Source organism: Mesocricetus auratus, unplaced genomic scaffold (genome assembly GCF_017639785.1).
Source record: "Mesocricetus auratus isolate SY011 unplaced genomic scaffold, BCM_Maur_2.0 Super-Scaffold_100707, whole genome shotgun sequence".
Taxonomy (NCBI): domain Eukaryota; kingdom Metazoa; phylum Chordata; class Mammalia; order Rodentia; family Cricetidae; genus Mesocricetus; species Mesocricetus auratus.
In genome coordinates, this window is record NW_024429269.1 from 6,814,007 (window position 1) to 6,833,476 (window position 19,470).

At 42.0% G+C, this 19,470-nt stretch overlaps 1 protein-coding gene across 2 annotated transcripts in view; it reads right to left on the reverse strand.

Annotated features, from left to right (window-relative positions):
* The window catches only part of Trim13 (tripartite motif containing 13), a 41,429-nt gene that overhangs the window by 18,480 nt on the left and 3,479 nt on the right, over positions 1–19,470 (reverse strand). The window lies entirely within an intron of this gene.

Here is a 19,470-nt window from a genome sequence, read left to right on the forward strand (position 1 = left end):
TCAACAGTAGTTTCAGACATTTAACTTTCACACAGATAAATAAAGGCCTGCTCATATTTCAGAAGACTCTGCAGGCTCTTTCAGGTCATATTTGTTCATTCAGCACTTAGGAGGAATAACTAAAAGCTGAAATTACAAACTTTTGCTGATTAAAAAAAATCAACCAAAATATAAGATAAAGTGCATCTGAAATGATAATGAGACTTGAAAACAGGTATCCGCTGCATCGAGTAGGTAAAAGCTAACACAGAACATCGTCCAGTTCCCCACAGGATGGCTGGCTTCTGAGCTCCATCACCCAGCCCTCCCTGGCTGCACTGGCTTGTCCTCATTTCCCCCTGAACACTGTTCTAAAGTTAGTGCAATAACTTGCAGCGTGTGCTGCCATTCGCTGCTTCTCAGGAGGCCATCTAGCTTGGCAAGAGCTTGACTGGGTAACCCTGGAAGTTTCAAACCTCCCCACTGTTGCCTGTGTGGACTTACAGCAGTATTTGGGCTCTTGAGAGACCTATCTTCTCTTCCATTCTTTCTTTCTGAAAGAAGATCCTTGAAGGGCTTACCCTGCCTCTTTCTGAGACAGGGTCTCACATTACTGTCCAGGCTGTCCTCAAACTCTTAATCCTCCTGCTTCAGCTCCTCTCTCCAGGATTACAGATACCAGCTACCATGTCTGGCCCTTAGAATCTTCTCTGCTTCACCCAATCTCCCCGACTATTGGAGATCTGGGCCCCCACTACAATGAAAGCAGTCATTTTTCTTTTCAGTCCCAGAGATGTAGTAGAGGGAGTCAATAAATCTATGATCCCTTCTTGTAATTGCCCTGCCCTCTCAAATCCTTTGAAAACAGCAGTTAGAAACAGCCTTGACTGGAAAGTGCTGATTCCTCACAGGAACCCACAAGGCTGAAAACCTGACATGGCTGCCTTCATTTTCTGTCTCTATTTAGAGTCAGTCACCTGCCTATAGCATGGTGACCACTGATTTGTGCTTCTGAAAGCTGGGCTGCCTGTCCTAGCTCATCCTTCTTCTAGGCTGATTGCACAGAGAGTAACTCAGACATTTTATATCTGTTTTACAAGGTCCTACTCCAGACACTGAGAAGGTGCCTCAGGGTCTTCAGGCCTGCACTTACTTTGCAGTCTGGAGAAGCACAACCTCACAGACAGATCACCCAAACAGCAGCAGTCATCCTATGGGAACCAAACTGCCCCCCCCAAGTGATGACAGAAACAACCTCTTTGAATCAATCACCTGCCAAGTATCCACAACTTCAGCAGGACTGCTTATTTATGCACACTTCTTCTTGCCCTGCCCGTCTTCTCTATTTAAGAGCTCTAGTTGGTAGAGGTGGACAAGTAGAAGACTGCAGATAGATCCATATCTATGTCATGCACAAAACTCAAGTCCAAGTGGATCAAAGACCTCAACATAAATCCAATCACACTGAACCTCATAGAAGAGAAAGTGGGAAGTACATTTGAACACATAGGCACAGGAGACAACTTCCTAAATAAAACACCAGTAGCACAGACACTGAGATCGATAATTAATAAATGGGACCTCCTGAAACTGAGAAGCTTCTATAAGGCACAGGACACGGTCAACAAGATGAAATGGCTCCCTACAGAGTGGGAAAAGATATTCACCAACCCCACATCTGACAGAGGGCTGATTTCCAAATTATACAAAGAACTCAATAAACTAGACATCAAAATACCAAATAATCCCATTTAAAAATGGGGCACAGAGCTAAACAGAGCATTCTCAACAGAATAAACTCAAATGACTGAAAGACATTTAAGGAATTGTTCAATATTCTTAGCCATCAGAGAAAAGCAAATGAAAACAACTCTGAAATACCATCTTACACGTGTCAGAATGGCTAAGAACAAAAACACTGATGACAGTTTTGCTAGAGAGGATGTGGGGAAAGGGGAACATTTCTCCATTGCTGGTAGGAGTGTAATCTTATATAGCCATTTTGGAAATCATTATGGCGGTTTCTCAGAAAATTGGTAATCAATCTATCTCAAGACCCAGGAATATAATTTTTGGATATATACCCAAAGGATACATACTCATATCACAAGTACATGTTCATAGCAGCATTATTCATAATAACCAGAATCTGGAAATAACCTAGATGCACCTCAACTGAAGAATGGATAAAGAAAATGTGTACATTTACAAATGGAGTAATACTCAGTGGAAAAAAAAATGACATCTTGAAATTTGCAGGCTAATGGGCGGAACTAGAAAAAAAAATCCTGAGTGAGGTAACCCAGACTCAGAAAGACAAATATGGTATATACTTAGTCATAAGTGAATATTAGGCAAAACGCAAAGGATAACCAGCATACAGTCCACAACCCCAGAGAAGCTAGGTAACAAAGAGGACCCTAAGAGAAATATACATGGATCTGCCTACACAGGGGAAAAGACAAGATCTCCAGAGTAAATTGGAAGTGTGGGAGGGAGGAGGGAAAGTATAAAGGAAGAGAGGAAGAAGGAATAGGAGAGGGGAGGAAAGAAGAGTGGGGAGGAGAACATGAGGGAACGGGATGGTCAAGTTGGGAAAGGGACAGAGAGGGAGAGCAAGGAAAGAAATATCTTGATAGAGGGAGCCATTACAGGGCTATCCAGAAACCTGGCACTAGGATGACTCCAGATAAAACTCTAAGCAATAGTGGAGTGGGTTCCTGAAGTGGCCTTCCCCTATAGTCAGATTGAGGACTACCATCATAGAACCTCATCCAGTAACTGATGGAAGCAGATGCAGAGATCTACAACTAACCGCTGGGCTGAGCTCCCAGAGACCAGTAGAAGAGAGACAGGAGTGATAACATAAGCAAAGGGTCAAGACCAGAATGGGGAAAGTGTGCGATGCTGTGTTTGTGGGGCTACCGTTGGAGCCAACTGACTTGCCTGGTTCATACCTGAGAGGGGGAGTGTGGATTGAAAAAAGGGTAGGCATAGACATTAAGAGAAAGACAAAGACACAAGAGAGAGTCAGAAGGGATCTAGTGAATACTGAATGCCTCTAGTTTATTCTTCAACATTCTTAAGTACCCAACCAAAAGAGAAACAAACAGACTTTCTTCCGTTAATCCTCCAGGCATTTGGTTGTTGGACTGCTAACCAGTTTGTGACTAGGAGTGAGCATATCCTGTTCCCCTCCTTCCAATTAGACCTGTATGCAAGTTCCTGTTTTCTGCCCATCCTTATTGTCTGAATTCAAGTTTCTATTATCCACCCATCCTTATTACCAGAAGGCCCTGGGAATGTGTGCTTCTGACCTTGGTAGTTTTCCACCACCGTGCCTGCTAACTAGTACATAATGCCCCACTCTTGTTACAATAAATGCCATTCTCCTTACAAGAATGAGCCACTGCCTTTTGTCTTCATTTCAATCCCCAGGCTCTTCGACTGAATCCTTAAGTGTTTCGATAGCTCTTACGGGCGCTACACTTGGTAGCCACACCTGTTATCTGGCCTTCAGGGTCAAGAATAAACACACTTGAGCTCAAATCTGTTGTTATTTAGATAAGACATTTCCTACCAAGGCTGAAACATCCTGCAGTAGCTGAGCATTAGACCATTAGGTCATTTGGCTTATTAAAGACAGTTTTGAACTCTCTGACCTTGAGGCAAGATGAAGTGCACCCATCTTTATGGGCCCCAACAGGAAACCCACAGAAACAGCTGACCTTTCACTAGCAACCTGCTGTTTAATGGCAGTTAAAGACTCCTGTACACGCTAAGACTCCTGCTATGCTATTTACTACTTGGGACCTTGGAAAGGCAGGCCTGAATCTGTGCTGCAAGGCCTTCACATATTTGTTTCATGGTGGAATCCCTGGCAGTGGCCTCTATTGTTCAGTTCTCTCTGTTGTGAGGTAGGACAACAGGAGTCTAAGAACCAGTAACCTCCTCGTAGACTGTGGCAAGGCAGCCTTGGAGAAAGAATTCTGGCTCTAGAGAATCAGAATCCTGCCGGGCAGTGGTGGTGCATGCCATTAATCCCAGCATTCGGGAGGCAGAGGCAGGCGGATCTCCATGAGTTCTAGACCCGCCTGGTCTAAAAGAGCTAGTTCCAGGACAGCCTCCAAAGCCACAGAGAAACCCTGCCTCGAAAAACCAAAAAAAAAAAAAAAAAAAATCAGAATCCTTACAAGATTTTAATAAGTTCCTTAGGTGGTTCCTGGACATCACAGGTATGTCAGGAAAGGTCAGGTCATGGCACAGGGCCTTCTCTTCCAACTGGCACAAAGGGTTCTTTGTTGAGACAGGTTTCTCTGTGAAGCTTTGGAGCCTGTCCTGGAACTACTCAACTCTGTAGACCAGGCTGGCCTTGAACTCACAGAGATCCTCCTTTGCCAGGCTAGCCTTGAATTCACAGAGATCCCCGCCTGCCTCTGCCTCCCGAATACTGAGATTAAAGGTGTGTACCACCACTGCCTGGTAGAAAGGGTTCTTATAACCTGTTGTCTTAGTTAGGGTTTTTATTGCTATGAAGAGACACCATAACCATGGCAACTCTTTTTTTGTTTGTTTTTTTTGTTTTTCGAGACAGGGTTTCTCTGTGCCTTTGGAGGCTGTCCTGGAACTCGCTTCATAGTCCAGGCTGGTCTCGAACTCACAGAGATCCACCTGCCTCTGCCTCCCAAGTGCTGGGATTAAAGGTGTGCGCCACCAACGCCCGGTGGCAACTCTTATATAAAGGAAAACATTTAATTTGGGCTGGCTTACAGGCTCAGAGGTTTAGTCTATGGTGGCAAGCAGGTACACAGGTGTTGGAGAAGGAGCCGAGAATCCTACATCTTGATCTGCAGACAGCAGGAAGTGAACTGTCACACTGAGCATGACTTGAGCATATATGAGACCTCAAAGCCTGTCTCCACAGTAACACATTTGTTCCATCAAGGCCACACCTCCTAATAGTATCACTCCCCTTGGGTCAAACATTCAAACAAATGAGTCTATAGATACCTATACAATCCACCACACCTGTCCTATTTAAGTCCCCTTAATCTCCAGCCTCACTGCCCTTGCTTTCCAAAGAATTCTGAGTCATTTCCTTCTAGCACTCTCTCTGTCCTATCCCATTCCTTCCCAGCAGGCTGCTTCTGACTCCCCCACTCAGGCTAAAACTCATCTCTCTCTCTCTCTCTCTCTCTCTCTCTCTCTCTCTCTCTCTCTCTCTCTCTCTCTCTCTCTCTCTCTCTCTCTCTCTTTGGTTTTTGGAGACAGGGTTTCTCTGTATTGTTTTGGAGGCTGTCCTGGAACTAGCTCTGTAGACCGGGCTGGCCTGGAACTCACAGAGATCTGCCTGCCTCTGCCTCCCTAGTGCTGGGATTAAAGGCGTGCGCCACCAATGCCCGGCCCATATAGGACTTCTAATACCAACCAAATCACTGCCTCTGTGGCCTATCTTTGAGCTACTTCAGTCTGATTAGGAGAGCCTTGGAGTTGAGCCCCTGAATCTGAAGTCCCTAGTTCTAGGATGTGTGCTCTTGTGGGCCTCTCATGGGCTGAATTCCCATGGCATTCTCTTGACCATATATTCAAGTTAAACAGTATCCTTGGAATAATGACTGTATTGATTAAAATAGTGTCTTCCCAAAGTTTTGTGTGTTTTATTTGGTAGTCAATTAATAATAATAATGATAATAATATCACTGTCCTGATAGCTGTTGTGTAGCCATTTTCCTCCGAGATTGAAACACTCTATCCAGCATGAAAGCAGGATAATAAACAACTCAAAATTGCTTCGTTCCTGGAACTGACCAGATTCACTAGGCCCCTCCCTTCCAAGAATAAGCAGTAAAGCCAAAGAGTCTCTATCAGAGTCCAGCTGTCTGAGAGAAGCAGAGAACCCTCCAAGCAGCCTCGATGAGGGTTAGACCAACTGAGTCACCTGGAACACTCTCCAACCTGTTGAGCTACCTGCAAACTGAGCAGTGTTCTCTAGGTTCCCAGCTTTGTGAGCTGTCACTCATGCTGGGGTGTCTTTTGGTGCTATTCTGCCTTTGAGCTGTCAGCCATGCTGGGGTGGGCTTTTGTGCTAATCTGTCTTTGAGTAGTAGCTGCTCCTTTAAGTAACCCATCTCACACATTCCTGTAAGTAACCCCATAAAACTCATTGATTCAGCAAGTTGGACTTTTGTATCCGTGCTTTGGACTGTCATGGGCTGCCTATCTAGGACGAGTAGACACAAGTGTCGCTTCTCTCCAGGAAGTCTTGTCACATGACACAGTTTTACAACGATTAACTCATTTAACCTTTAAAAATAATCCAGTGAAGTGGGTAATTGTTAACCTCATAGACAGGAAGGAGATAAAGGCACAGAAAGTTTAAGACAAATCACAACTGTAGCCAGATAGAGCGAATGGCTTCTCAACCTGTGGATCGTGACCCCTTCAACACACCTCTATCTCCAGAGTATTTACACTATGACTCATAACAGTAGCAAAATTACAGTGATGAAGCAGCAACAAAATAATTCAGGGTTGATTGTCACCACCACATGAGGAACTGTATTAAAGGATCACAGTGTTAGGAAGGCAGGGAACCACTGGATAAGGTCCTGAAAATTACACATCTGAATATATAAAACACACACACACATTCGTATTTCAGTACTGATGCTGGGATCCAGGTCCTAAATCTTTCTACATAAATGCACATATATACAGAAACAGCAATGGGGGACTGAGTGGCCTTTTCTCCTGCTAACCCCCTCTCCCCACTTCAGAGAGCAGCTTCTTTCTTTTTTATTTTGTAGCCACATATTTTTGAGTTACCCCAGATTCCTCTGCAAGATGAAGGGGTTCATTAAGACAATGTCAAGAACTTTCCAATTTAAAAATTAAAATCTCCAGGGAGAGTGACCTGGAAACTTTATATTGCACTTTGTGAGATGTCATGGCTTTCTGTCTCTAAGATAATCAGTCCTATAAAGATCTTGTGTCTTAGCTGGACAGTGGTGACGCACACCTTTAATCCCAGCACTCGGGAGGCAGAGACAGGCAGATCTCTGTGAGTTCGAGGCCAGCCTCCAAAACAATACAGAGAAACCCTGTCTCAAAAAACAAAACAAAAAAGGATCTTGTGTCTTTTAGACCAACCACAATTTGTGTTTGCTATGTACACTGATGCAGTTGTGAAGCTTTACACTAAATTTCTGGACAGCTTCTTCCGTCAGTTGGATTTAACATGCTCAAGTAACTACTCTGCTACTGGTGCAAGTGCGCCCTCTGCTGCCCACAAGCACACACTTGGCCAGCAAGGGGCCTGGGAGAGCAAAGAATTTGCATTTTGCATTCAAGCAACAGTGACTTATGGCTCCCAAAGCTAGGAAGGCAGGTAGGGTTGAGTATACAAATACAAATGAAAGCTCCCCAGCCCTAAAAGGTCGTTTGGTGTTATGGGACATATCCAGTCCAAGCATCGTTAAAGTAGGAAGGAAGGAGAGGGCTGAAAAACTAGGAGTGGTAAATATAGATACCTAAAGTAAAAAGAAGAAAGGAAGGAGGGAGAGTATTGGGAAATAGAAAAGTGAAGATACATATTGTTATGGATTGCACTACTCAGAAGCATCTTAAATTTACAATTCAAATGTAAGAAATGCATATGCTTAAGAAGGCAGGGATTATGAAAGAGTGTAAGGTAAAACATAAAGCAGTCTGTCAGAGACTCCCACAGCACACCCAGTAGGTGATGCACAGAGGTCAGGGTCAGCAGGAGGAGGTGGAACACACCTGTCCTAGGGTTTCTATTGCTGTGAAGAGACACCATGACCACAGTAACTCAGGCAAACATTTGATTGGGGTGGCTCAGTCCATTATCATCGCCATGGTGGGGAGCATGGCATTACGCAGGCAGGCATGGTGCTGGAGCAGTAGCTGAGAGCCCTACATCTTGCAGGCAACAGGAAGTAGGCTGAAACTGGGCAGTATTCTGAGCATTGGAAACCTCAAAGCCCACCTCCACAGTGGCACACTTCCTCCAACAAAGTCACACCTTCTGATAGTGCCACTCCCTATGAGATTATGAAGCTCCATTCCATTCAAATACCACAACTCACAGTGCAGCAACCTGCACACTGATCAGCCCCAGAGCAGCTAGCCATATGCTGCTAAAACCAAGTGTTTGTAGCCAGTGGCTTCCTGCCCCTAAAAACACTTACCTATTCCTTAGCTGAGACCTATTGCCAAACAAAAACAAAACCCTCTATCCAAAACACCAAAGATACCTTTCTATTTTCCTTTGGTGGTGAACCCAAACCTTTCATTTTATCCAGGCTTGAAATGGGGTGGGTCATTCAAATGAGTACAGAAGAATAGAGGTGTAAAGGTTCATGAAGATTCAGAGTTGACTTGGCATTTTAAGAAGCTGTCATTAGTCTCCTTTATGCAGGAAAAGGATACCAGAACTGTTCTTCCTAGAGCTAAACCTCTGTAGTTCACAAAGCAGTCAGTCACAGAGACTTTGTTAGCTGCTTGAGAAGCCACCATAGCACAGAGACCAGACATACTCAAGGAATACTTTTCAGATAGCATCCTGGGAGTCAGAAGGGCTCTTGGTTGGTGAACAGGGAATCAGGTGGTGCACATACAGACAAGCAGGCACACACACATAAACACAAGTATGTGCAGATGCTCGTAGAGGCCAGAAGAGGACATTGGATATGCTGGAGCTGGCATCACAAGCAGTTCTAGATACATAACTAGACGCTGAGGACTGAACTCAGGTCTTTTGCAAGAACAGAATGTGCTCTTATCCACTGAGACATCTCTCCAGCCCCAAATAAAATAAATTTAGTTTAAAAAATGGCTTTGTCTGTCACAGCTTCATTCAAAGATGTAGAAACCAGCATGTCTCCGGTTCTAAGGAGTCAGTGGTACTACTCACTGGATAAGCCATAGACAGAGGCTCTATGGGAATACAAAGAGAACTGTACCCCTAACACATACCCAAGATCCTGTTAATGGTCAAGAGCTACTTGACCATTAACAACCAGTAGATTAAACCAGAAAACCCAGAGAAGGGGAGAAGGTAACTATACTTGTCATAAGAGACCAGCACTTGGAATTCACGAAGTATAGAATGTCCAGAGTCCTTGTAAGCAGAAGACAGTCTACAAGCTTCCATGACCTCTTCTTCCTGCTCACCCAAGGTGACAGCATATTTCTAGATCTTTTCCCAACACTTAAATGAAAATTTGCAAACACAAGCCCGGCTCAGTCATACACACATGACATCCCAACACCTGGGCAGCACAGGCAAGAGGATCAGGAATTCAAGGTTATCCTTGGCTATATAGTAAGTTCAAGGTCAGGTTGGACTACACAAGACCCTGTCTCAAGACCAACAAACAAAAAGTTACAAACAGGCATAGCTGAAGGATTTTTATTGTGCCTACCATCTAGCCTATAAATGTAATTCTTTTTGAATCATCATATCTATTAATTTCCCTCTGCATTCATCAATTCGTATTATTTTTACACATTCAAAAGTAAATTATAATCACCAACAGACATTTCCCTAAATAATTATGTATGTTATAAATTAAAGCTAAACATGTGCTAATTATTTCTTCTAAAATTATATTTATATATACCTAATTGTGTAACTCTTAAGTGTAAACTCTCAAGTCATAATAAATGTTTGTATCTGTGTATTCCAAATCCCTGATAAGACACTGAATGGTATTACTATCACATCTGAAAATCCCTGTAATTTTATCCATCTATCCATCCATCCATCTATCCATCCATGCATTTGGGCAGTGCTAAGGATCAAACCTAGAGTTGGCTAGGCTAGTGCTCTTGCACAGAACCACAACCCAGCCCTTCCCTAACTTTTAAGAAGGCATGCTCTTGTGTAGGAGGACAACAAAGTTTTGAAATTTCATTGTGTTTGGAGTAAAGTTTTAAACATCTAGGGGAATTCACAGTTAGTGTCACATTAGAGGCAAACAGACAACATTGTCTTAAGAAATAACCTGAAGTCACTAGATCAAGGCAAATAGCTGACTGCTGTTCTCAGACCTTACTTAGAGAGAGAGTGTCAGATTACAGGAAAGACAAGTGTGAGCCCTCAGCTTTAGCGGAGCCCTCCCCCTCCCCACCCTCCACTGACCAACACTCAGAAGGAAGCACACCCCGTCCTCCTGCGAGTGCTCCACTCCTGTCCTCCAGCGAGTGCTCCGCTCCCATCGTCCGCTTGCCCACTCAGGCTATGAGGAGCTGGCTCCTGGGTAGGGGTGTTTTCTGCGATTTTTCTACTACTCAGGCAAGTTAAATTCTCAAGAGCAATGGGCCATTTCTCCTAAAGTTGTATTAGAAATCATTAAAAAATGTTTCCTGACCATCCCTCATAAAATAACAAAATTATTTACACTAACATACTTGTCTTCATTTAAGGTGCAGTTTCTGGCTTTAGAACATGGAACTTCAGCTGTTACATCTGTGCGACCCCTAGACATTATGATGTCATTAAAATACCATTTTAATACTTTCATTTTGAAAAATTTCAATCACATACAAAAAATAGGACAATGAACCCATATTCCCATCTCCAGCCCCTAAAATGGTCTTGATACCTTTAAGATTCACATATATCAGGTGAATTAATCTGTCTCTTCATTGCCAATTAGTATTCTACTGTATGGATTACCAGTTTCCATGCAAACAGAGTGTCTCTTTTGGAAGGATTTATGTTTTATGTGACCCTAAGTCAGATAGCTCAGTGCACTGGAAGAAATGCAACTTCTTGCTCCTCCCAGTTTGACACTTCTTTCTTATTTTTTACTCTAAGTGAATATCTACATTATGCAAATGCATGTATTGATGTAATACTATTTTTTTTTTTTTTTTTGGTTTTTCGAGACAGGGTTTCTCTGTGGCTTTGGAGGCTGTCCTGGAACTCGCTCTGTAGACCAGGCTGGCCTTGAACTCACAGAGATCCGCCTGCCTCTGCCTCCCGAGTGCTGGATTTAGGCATGCGCCACCAACGCCCGGCTGTAATACTATTTTTTAAGATGTATTTATTTATTATGTATACAGTGATCTGCCTGCATGTATGCCTGTATGCCAGAAGAGGGCACCAGATCTCATTATAGATGTGAGCTGCCATGCGGTTGCTGGGAATTGAATTCAGGACCTCTGGAGGATCAGCCAGTGCTCTTAACCTCTGAGCCATCTCTCCAGCCCAGTAATAATACTATTTTGTATTGAATAATATTTATTAAGTAAGCACAGAATATCCTTCATGAAATTATAAAAAGAGCTATTGTTTTATTAATGTTTCTTTATAGAAAATACTTTAATGAATTATTAAAGTATCATTTGGCCTCTAACCAGAATATCTACAAGAAAGCTCAGTATGGTGGCACACCTACAATCCCAGCAATTGGGAGACTGAGGCAAGAGGATTGCATGTTCCAGGCCAGCCTGGACTAGTGAGTTGGAAGACCTTTATAGCAAGATCCTGTCTCAAAGCCCCACCCCCAATTTCTTCATATATATTAACTAGGAATAAAATATATAAGTACCTATTACCTATCAATTGTTCTTCATCTTCATAAATACATTGCTATCCCTCATGTGGGCCCATGGATTTTGTATTATATGTTCTATGTTATATAGACAGGGTCCCATCAAAGTATTTACCCAGAGCCTCACATCCCCTGGAGTTAGCCCTGCCTGAAAAACATTTTAATAGAAAGGCAGGAAACATGGCTTCTTCAACAGTGGTGAGGACTAGGGAGGTTGCCCAGTGGACGTGTACTTGCCTAGTACACACAAGACCCTGAGTTTAATCTCCAGCACCAAAAACAAGCAAGCAAACAAACAAAATCCAGCAACCGCAAAACAAATAACAAGCTGATGCCCTAACAACAGTCTTTGTGCGCAGTGACTCTTTTTCAGTATCATTATGAACAGTAACACACAGGAGTTTATAAACTTCATGTTTCCATCAATTCCTCTCATTCGCCACTTTTTATGTTCAGATTGTTACATCAGTGGGACTCTTTGTGAATGTGAAATGCCACTGTGGTGGTTTAAATGAGAAGACTCTCCCAGGCTCATGTATTGGATGTTGGTCAACAGCTGGTGAACTGGTTGGGAAGGATTAGGAGGTGTGTCTCTGGGGGTGAGCTCTAAGGTGTCAAGAGCGTTAGTTAGTCCTGTGTCTGCTTGATGGTGTTGTCTCAACATGGAAGCTCTTAGCTATTGCTGCAGTCCCACTCCTGCCTGTCTGCTTCCATGCCCACCGCCGTGATGGGCATGGACTCACTCACTCTGAAACTGTATAAACTCTTCTCTAAGCTGCTGTGGTCCTGGTGTCTCCACAGCAATAAAACAGTAACTGAAAGAGCTCCTTCAGTGGCTAGCTTTCTTTGCCATGTTGGCTTGTTTAGTCTCACTATGAAAACACACAGATCCAACTATGACAACATTTTTAGAAAGGACTAACTGAGGCGGGGAAACCCATCTTGAATGTGGAGTCACTCCTTAGTATTGGGGTGGGCAGTGGAAGAAGCCAATAAAATTATTCAACAATTTCTCATTTCCTACAGATTATAGAACACACACATATACCACACATAAATGCACATAATGTATATTCACACAAACATACATATATAAGCATATATATGTATACACATATACACACAACTTAATGCTGCTTTAGAAGTATCACTTTTCAGCTGGGGAAGCAGCATAAGACTGAACCAGGCCCCCTGAAGATGGGTGTCAGTTGGGGGACCTGGACAGTCTATGGAGCCACTGGCAGTGGAACCAGTATTTATCCCTAGTGCACAAATGGGCTTTGGGAGCCCTTTCCCTATGGAGGGATACTCTCAGCCTAGATACACAGGGGAGGGCATAGGCCCCGCCCCAAATGATGTGACAGACTTTGATGATCCCCCATGGGAGGCCTCACCCTCCCTGAGGAGTGGATGGGGAGATTGTGGAGGAAATGGGAAGACTGGAGGGAGAGAGAACTGGGATTGGTATTTAAAAATAAGATTGTTTTTATTTAAATTTAAAAATTAATTTTAAAAAAAGTGTCACTTTAGACTACTGTAAGTTGTGCATAAAAGCAGGTTCATTACCTGAATTTGTCTAACAGTCTTAAACTCACCTTACATTTTGCTATTACTTGATTAATACAGTTGTAGTACCAGGAGTGGTTCTAGAGAAACAAAATTGTAAGGATGACTTTCTCTTAAACATTTGAAACAGGTTTTGCAATTTGCCAACAGCCTCTCCTGGGTTCTCTTCAGGGACTCTGACTCTGCCGCATGGTATCAAGCCTCAACTTCTGTCTTTGATACCTTAAATCCTGGGTTTCCACTACAACAGAGGTTGCTGTCTTCACCAGTGGTCTCTGATGTGGGAGGTCCTTCTGCACGCTGCAAATGTGTGTTGCTATTATTGGTTGATGAACAAGGCTGCTTTGGCTTATGGCAAGGCAGAATATAGTCAGGCAGGAAATTCAAGCAGAGATAAAGGAAAAAAGAAAGCAGAGTCGAGGAGATGCCATTCAGCCACCAAAGGAGAAAGATGTGTGAGCATTACGGGTAACCCAAGGGGCATGTGGCAATAGATAGATTGATAGAAATGGGTCGCTTGAAATGTAAGAGCTAGCCAGAAATAAGCCTGAGCCACTGGTCAAACAATTATAATCAGTATTAAGCTTCTGAGTGATTTTTTATAAGTGGCTTCGGGACTGGGCAGGGCACACAAAAGCCTCAAGCTACAGGCCTCTTTTGGACCCTCAGAGTGCCAAGCCTCAGTGACTATTCAAGACCCTTCATGCTTTTCAAATCAGTGCCATGCGGGAGACTCTTATGCTTGAGCGGCAGCCTTGGCTTACTCTGGGCCACAGCTTCTGTGTGCTGACCTTGAGGAAATACTCCCACAAGTTTTTGCCTCAGTAATACGGGGCTCTTTTTTTGTTTGTTTGTTTGCTTGCTTGTTTTGTTTTTTTTCTCAAGACAGGGTTTCTCCATGTAACCCCTGGTTTTGTCAGCTTCTATCAAGTTGACAAAAAACTAGCCAGGACAATCCTGGAGTTTAAAGGCAAAAGAAAGTATATATCAGAATAAAACTTATTATTCCTCCACCTTTTAGATATATTAGAAGCTAGCCTCAGATCCATAAGACCCTGTTTCAAAAACAAAACAAAACAAAAATACTATTGCCACTTAAGAACAAAATTTAACCCAGTTTTTAAATGTCTAAAGATCTGAATAGCCAGTGTGGTGGTACACACCTGTAGCAAGTTCCAGGCCAGCAAGAGCTACATAGTACATAAAGAAAATACATAAAGAAAAAAAAGGCCCAAATAGAAATTATTCCAAAGATATATGAATAGCTGGTCAGTACATGAAAAGCTACTTAGTGTTATTGGTCACTTGGGAAAGGCAAATCCACAATGAGATACTCTTGGATAGCTACCAAGGTGACTAAAATTGTAAAAAAAGATGATAATAAGCATTAGCAACCATACAGAGAGAGTGAAACTCCATAAGTCATTCGTGGGATTATAGATAATGCAACTACACTAGAAAGATAGTTCTGCAGATCTCCAAACATTTATATATAAAATACCATGACTCAGCAATTCAGCTCTTAGGTATATGATCCAGAAAACTTAAACATACGTTCACTCAAAAACCTATATGACGAATGCTCATAGCAATATTATTCATATTTACCCCAAAGTAGAAACTTGAATATACAATAGAGAAACAAAAATGTGGTCTTTACATGCAGTAGAATATTACTTGAATATAAACAGGAAGGAGCCATGCTACAACGAAGAAAAAAAACATGAAAACATTATAATAATAAGCAAGTATTTAAAAGACTATATGAAATGTTCAAGAAAGATCTAAACTTCTGAGTTTGGAAGTATATTGGTGGTTACTTGGGGCTAGAGTAGGGAAAATAGGGAGTAACTACTGATGGGTAGAGTCTTGGAGGCTGAGAGTACCTGGTATGCTACTCTATGACAATACTGGAAATCAGGTTCAATTCTGTAGCATGGGGACTGTGTCTCAATGAAATCTTTTTTTTTGTTAATTTTTCTGTATACAGGATTCCTTTATATAGCAACTTGTCTCAGTGTGTTTAATATAGTCTCTAAGAATCTGCTCACATGCTACTTTGCTATACAAGATGAAATGAAACATGTTTAGTTATCTAGGGCTTCATGACTTCATTTAACACTTACCACTGCTACAGGTGAGCACTCTAGCTACTGCTCAGCCTGCTGCCCCCTCACAGAGTACTCAGTGTTTTCCTTCTAAAGTAAATAATTTATTAAGTGATCACAATAGGCAACAACGAATTAAGATAGAAAAAGTGCAGTTCATTTTTTTTCCTCAAAAAGTAGGAAACTTCAAGTGTCTTCCTTTCTCTTCCCTTCTCTTTTTATAGACTGTACTACACGTTTAATGGAAACTGATGTCTGTAGGGGTGAGCCCACAATACTGTCCACGGCCCTACAGATGTCTACATTAACTACTAGCCATTACTTCTAAAAATCAGAAGCCCTGGGGTTTCTGTTAGGTCTCAGGAAGTCCATGTATTCATAAATGAGCTCTAGCTAGACTATGGAAGAATTTCTGGCAGTTAGATAAAAGCCAGCATTCCTCAGGAACTGAAACGGGTTTTCAGTCCCCAAAGAAGTCCCTCTGCCCAGCTATTCATCCTTTTAATTCACATGATTCGTCTGTCTCTGCTCTTACTGTGCTCTGTCTCTTGGTATCTCCACTATCCTTTCCTTTCCAGTCTGCCTTCCTTTCTGTGCTCCGGACTCCTCCAAGTGCCTCTGGATATTTTCTCTCTCTTACAGTAAAAACCTTCCCCATAATAGAGTGGTGTAGTGATATATTATTTATGATTTATTAAAGCTTGACTAAAGATTCAGAAAAGCAAAGTCAGCCTCAAGCTATAGAGACCTGGCAGTGGTGATACACACCTTTAATCCTAGGACTCAGGATTAAGAGGTAGATGAATCTCTGAGTCCAAGGCCACCCAGATCTACACAAGAATGAATCAGTCTAAAAGAGAACTATAGCTCACACCTCTAATCCCATCACTAGAGGGGTGTAAAAGACAGGAGCAAGCCATTAGTAGGAGGCATTCATTCTCCAGTCATGCTTAGGAGAGGTAACAGTCTGACAGTCAGCTTGAAGTTTGAACCCCAATATCAGTCTCTGGGTCTTTTATTAATTCATGTTACAAAGTGGTCATGTTGGCAGTTTCTTTAGTGGGCCCCTTGCATACCGTTTTGTTATTGTTTATCCAGTCCTAGTGCTCCAACCATGATTGGCAAGAACTTGACCACTGAGCTACATCTCCACTCAGGCTATACAATAATTACTAAAGCATGTGACTAAATTTTAGAATAGAAAAATGTGTTACTGGAAACTGGACCAAGAGCATGCTGGGCAAGCACTCTGCCACTGAAAAGTTCTTCGAATGTGGGACACAGCTGCAGGCAGATAGCTATGAGGCCATTCTTGTCTGCATAACGAGTTCCAGGCAAACGAGGGCTACATAGAGAGACCTCCTCAAAAACAAACAAACAACAAGAACACCAGACCAGCAGCAGTGAGGAAGAGGATGAGGACGAGAAAAATAAGAAGCTTTAATAGCATCCGTTCTTGGCAGTCCCGCTCACCACATTAAAGCTCTTGTCAATCCCCAGAGCATCTCTCCACTGTTGGCAGTGCCTGGGTGCTTCAAACATGGTAAGAGTTATGGTTCTGTTGTGTTCTGCCTTTGGAATACTACAGATCAAACCTAGGGCCTTGTGCATCAAAACAGTTTAATACACATTCAGCAATTTCCGGTAGTCTCACATTCTCTGACTCAGGCTATAAGAATGTAGTGACCACAGTTTCACAAAACTGCACTTCCCTATCCAGCGCATCTACAACAGACAAGTGTCTCCACTAACACATGACAGTTTCTTCTCAGAACAAAACCAGGCTTCTGATAACCCTCATAATTTGGATAATCTGTATTTTTTTTACATTTCCAAAAATAGAATTATAGATGGTGACATTGTTACATATCTTAAATTAGCTTTGTTTGATATGCTTTTAACTTATAATACACACGCCCTTCTTTGTTATTAGAGACATTTTAAGATTTTTTTCACAATCTTATTCATCTATGCATAATTTTGTTTTGTTGTAAATATTATATATCCACCAAGAAGTTTTTTGTTTTCTTGCTTGGTTTTGGTTTGCAAATATCAAAAGAACATTTTTTGAGACAGGATCTTGCTATGTAGCCCAGGCTGTCTCAGCTTTTTAAGTACTAGGTTACACACATGGACATAGTGACCTCTTGCTCTCTCGTCCTAAAGTAGGTCAAAAATATGTCACTTGAATATTTGAGTTACTTAGGGAAACCCTTGATTATTTGGCGCATTTGTAGATTTCCCTGAAATGCTAGATTATATATGCTGTTTTATCTGTTATGAAAGCTGTCCAGAACATTATCTGCCCTTTGCAGGCAAGCCACAGTTTGAAACCTCCTCTACCCATAGACAAGGAATGCGGATCTGAGAATCAGCGTTACTGAGCCCCACCTAATCACCTTTATCTCTTCTTTGAATGTAAAACCAACTCTGGAATTATTTTACTTTGCTTCCTGTACTAGTCACAGTTCTCTAGAGTAACAGAACTTATAGAATGAATCTCTGTCTATATATATAAAGGGGATTTATTGGAACACCTTACAAGCTGCAGTCCAGCTAATCCAACAAGGGCTGTGAACAGAAAGTACAATAATCCAGTAGTTGCTCAGTCCACAAGGCTGGATGTCTCATCTGGTCTTCAGTATATGCTGGGATCCCAAAGAAGTAGGTTCTAATGCCAGTGAAGGAATGGATGTGTTAGTAAGGCAGGAACAAACCTCCTTTCTTCTCTTGCTTGTATGCAGAAGGTATGGCTCAGATTAAAGGCATGTCTTCGGGCTTCAAGATCTGGGTGAAAGGCCTGTATTTTCCACCTCAAAGGTCTGGACTAGAAGTGGACTCATCCACTTCTAACCTAGCAAAAAATCTCTTACAGGTATTCCCCAATTTCTAGACTGTAGATCATTCTAGATGTAGTTAAGTTGACAACCAAGACTACCCACCACACTTCCCTTCTGTCTCCTCAATAGTCTGTTCATGAGTCTTATTCTAGAAACAGTGCTCAGCAAAAAATGGTAAGAAAGACATTAAGAGGCAGCCGATTTAGAATAAAGGCACTGGTGGCTGGGCAGGGATGTCACAGTTCTCTTTGGTTTGTAACAACCTGCTTTACCTTCCACTGGAGGGAAGATAGTTTAAAGTCTTGAGTAAATGAAATTATAAAAAACTTCATAGGGCCTTCCTTAAAGAGTCTTTGCTATTGCTTGAAGATGGAGGTTTCTGTTTGGCCTGGTCCCAAATAAACACACGGACACTATATTAATTATAAAACTGTTAGCTAGAGTTTGCTTCTTATTGGCTAGCTCTGTCTTAATTATTAACTCATTTCTATTAATCTATGTATTGCCACGAGGCTGTGGTTTACCCATAATCTGGCATACTACTCCTTGGGCAGCATGGTGTCTCTTCTCAGCCTCTCTCTCCTCTCTCCCCAGCATTCTCCTCATCTCCTAGCCCCGCCTATCTTCCTTCCTCTATTGGCTAATCAGTGTTTTATTCATTAACCAATAAGAGAAACATATATACAGAAGGACATCCCCCATGAATTGCTTTCTTATTTTTTATACTAAAAACATTTTATGATACCCTCTAATTTTTCTGTGCCCTTTTCAAATTCCTTTGTTTTTACCCAATCTTCTCTTTTATTCCTAGTGATTAATCTTTGGATTTTCCAAGCCACCAACCTTTCTTAGTGGTTTAGCATTTAAAAATCTAAGTAACCTTTAAAGACATCCTGTGAAGAATGAGTAGTGTTCAATGGTGCTGTTAATTGGCACTTTCAAGCCAATTAATGATAGTAATTCACTGCAGCAAAAATTTTCATTTTAAAATTTATATTTTAGGACTGGAGAGCTGGCACAGTTATTAAAGGCTAGGCTCACAACCAAAAGTCAAATTTATATTTTTGATATATATATATGTGTGTGTGTGTATCACTATATATTTGAATTAAATGAGAATAATTAACCAGATAAATTTAAATGTCAATATTTGGGGTAAAGACTTGAAGAGATAAAAAAATGTCATACTAGCCACCTCCTATGTTGCTGTGACAAGATCTCTGACAGGCACAACTCAGAGTGAAAGGATTTAGTTTGCTAATGGTTCAGGAGGACACAGAAGGTACAGGCCTGGGCAGCTCCATCTGTGGTGGCAGGAGTCCGAGGACAGGAGGAAAAGAACAGCTCTAGCTGGAACCTTCAAGTGCCTCCCACAGCAGCCCACCTGTTGGCTAG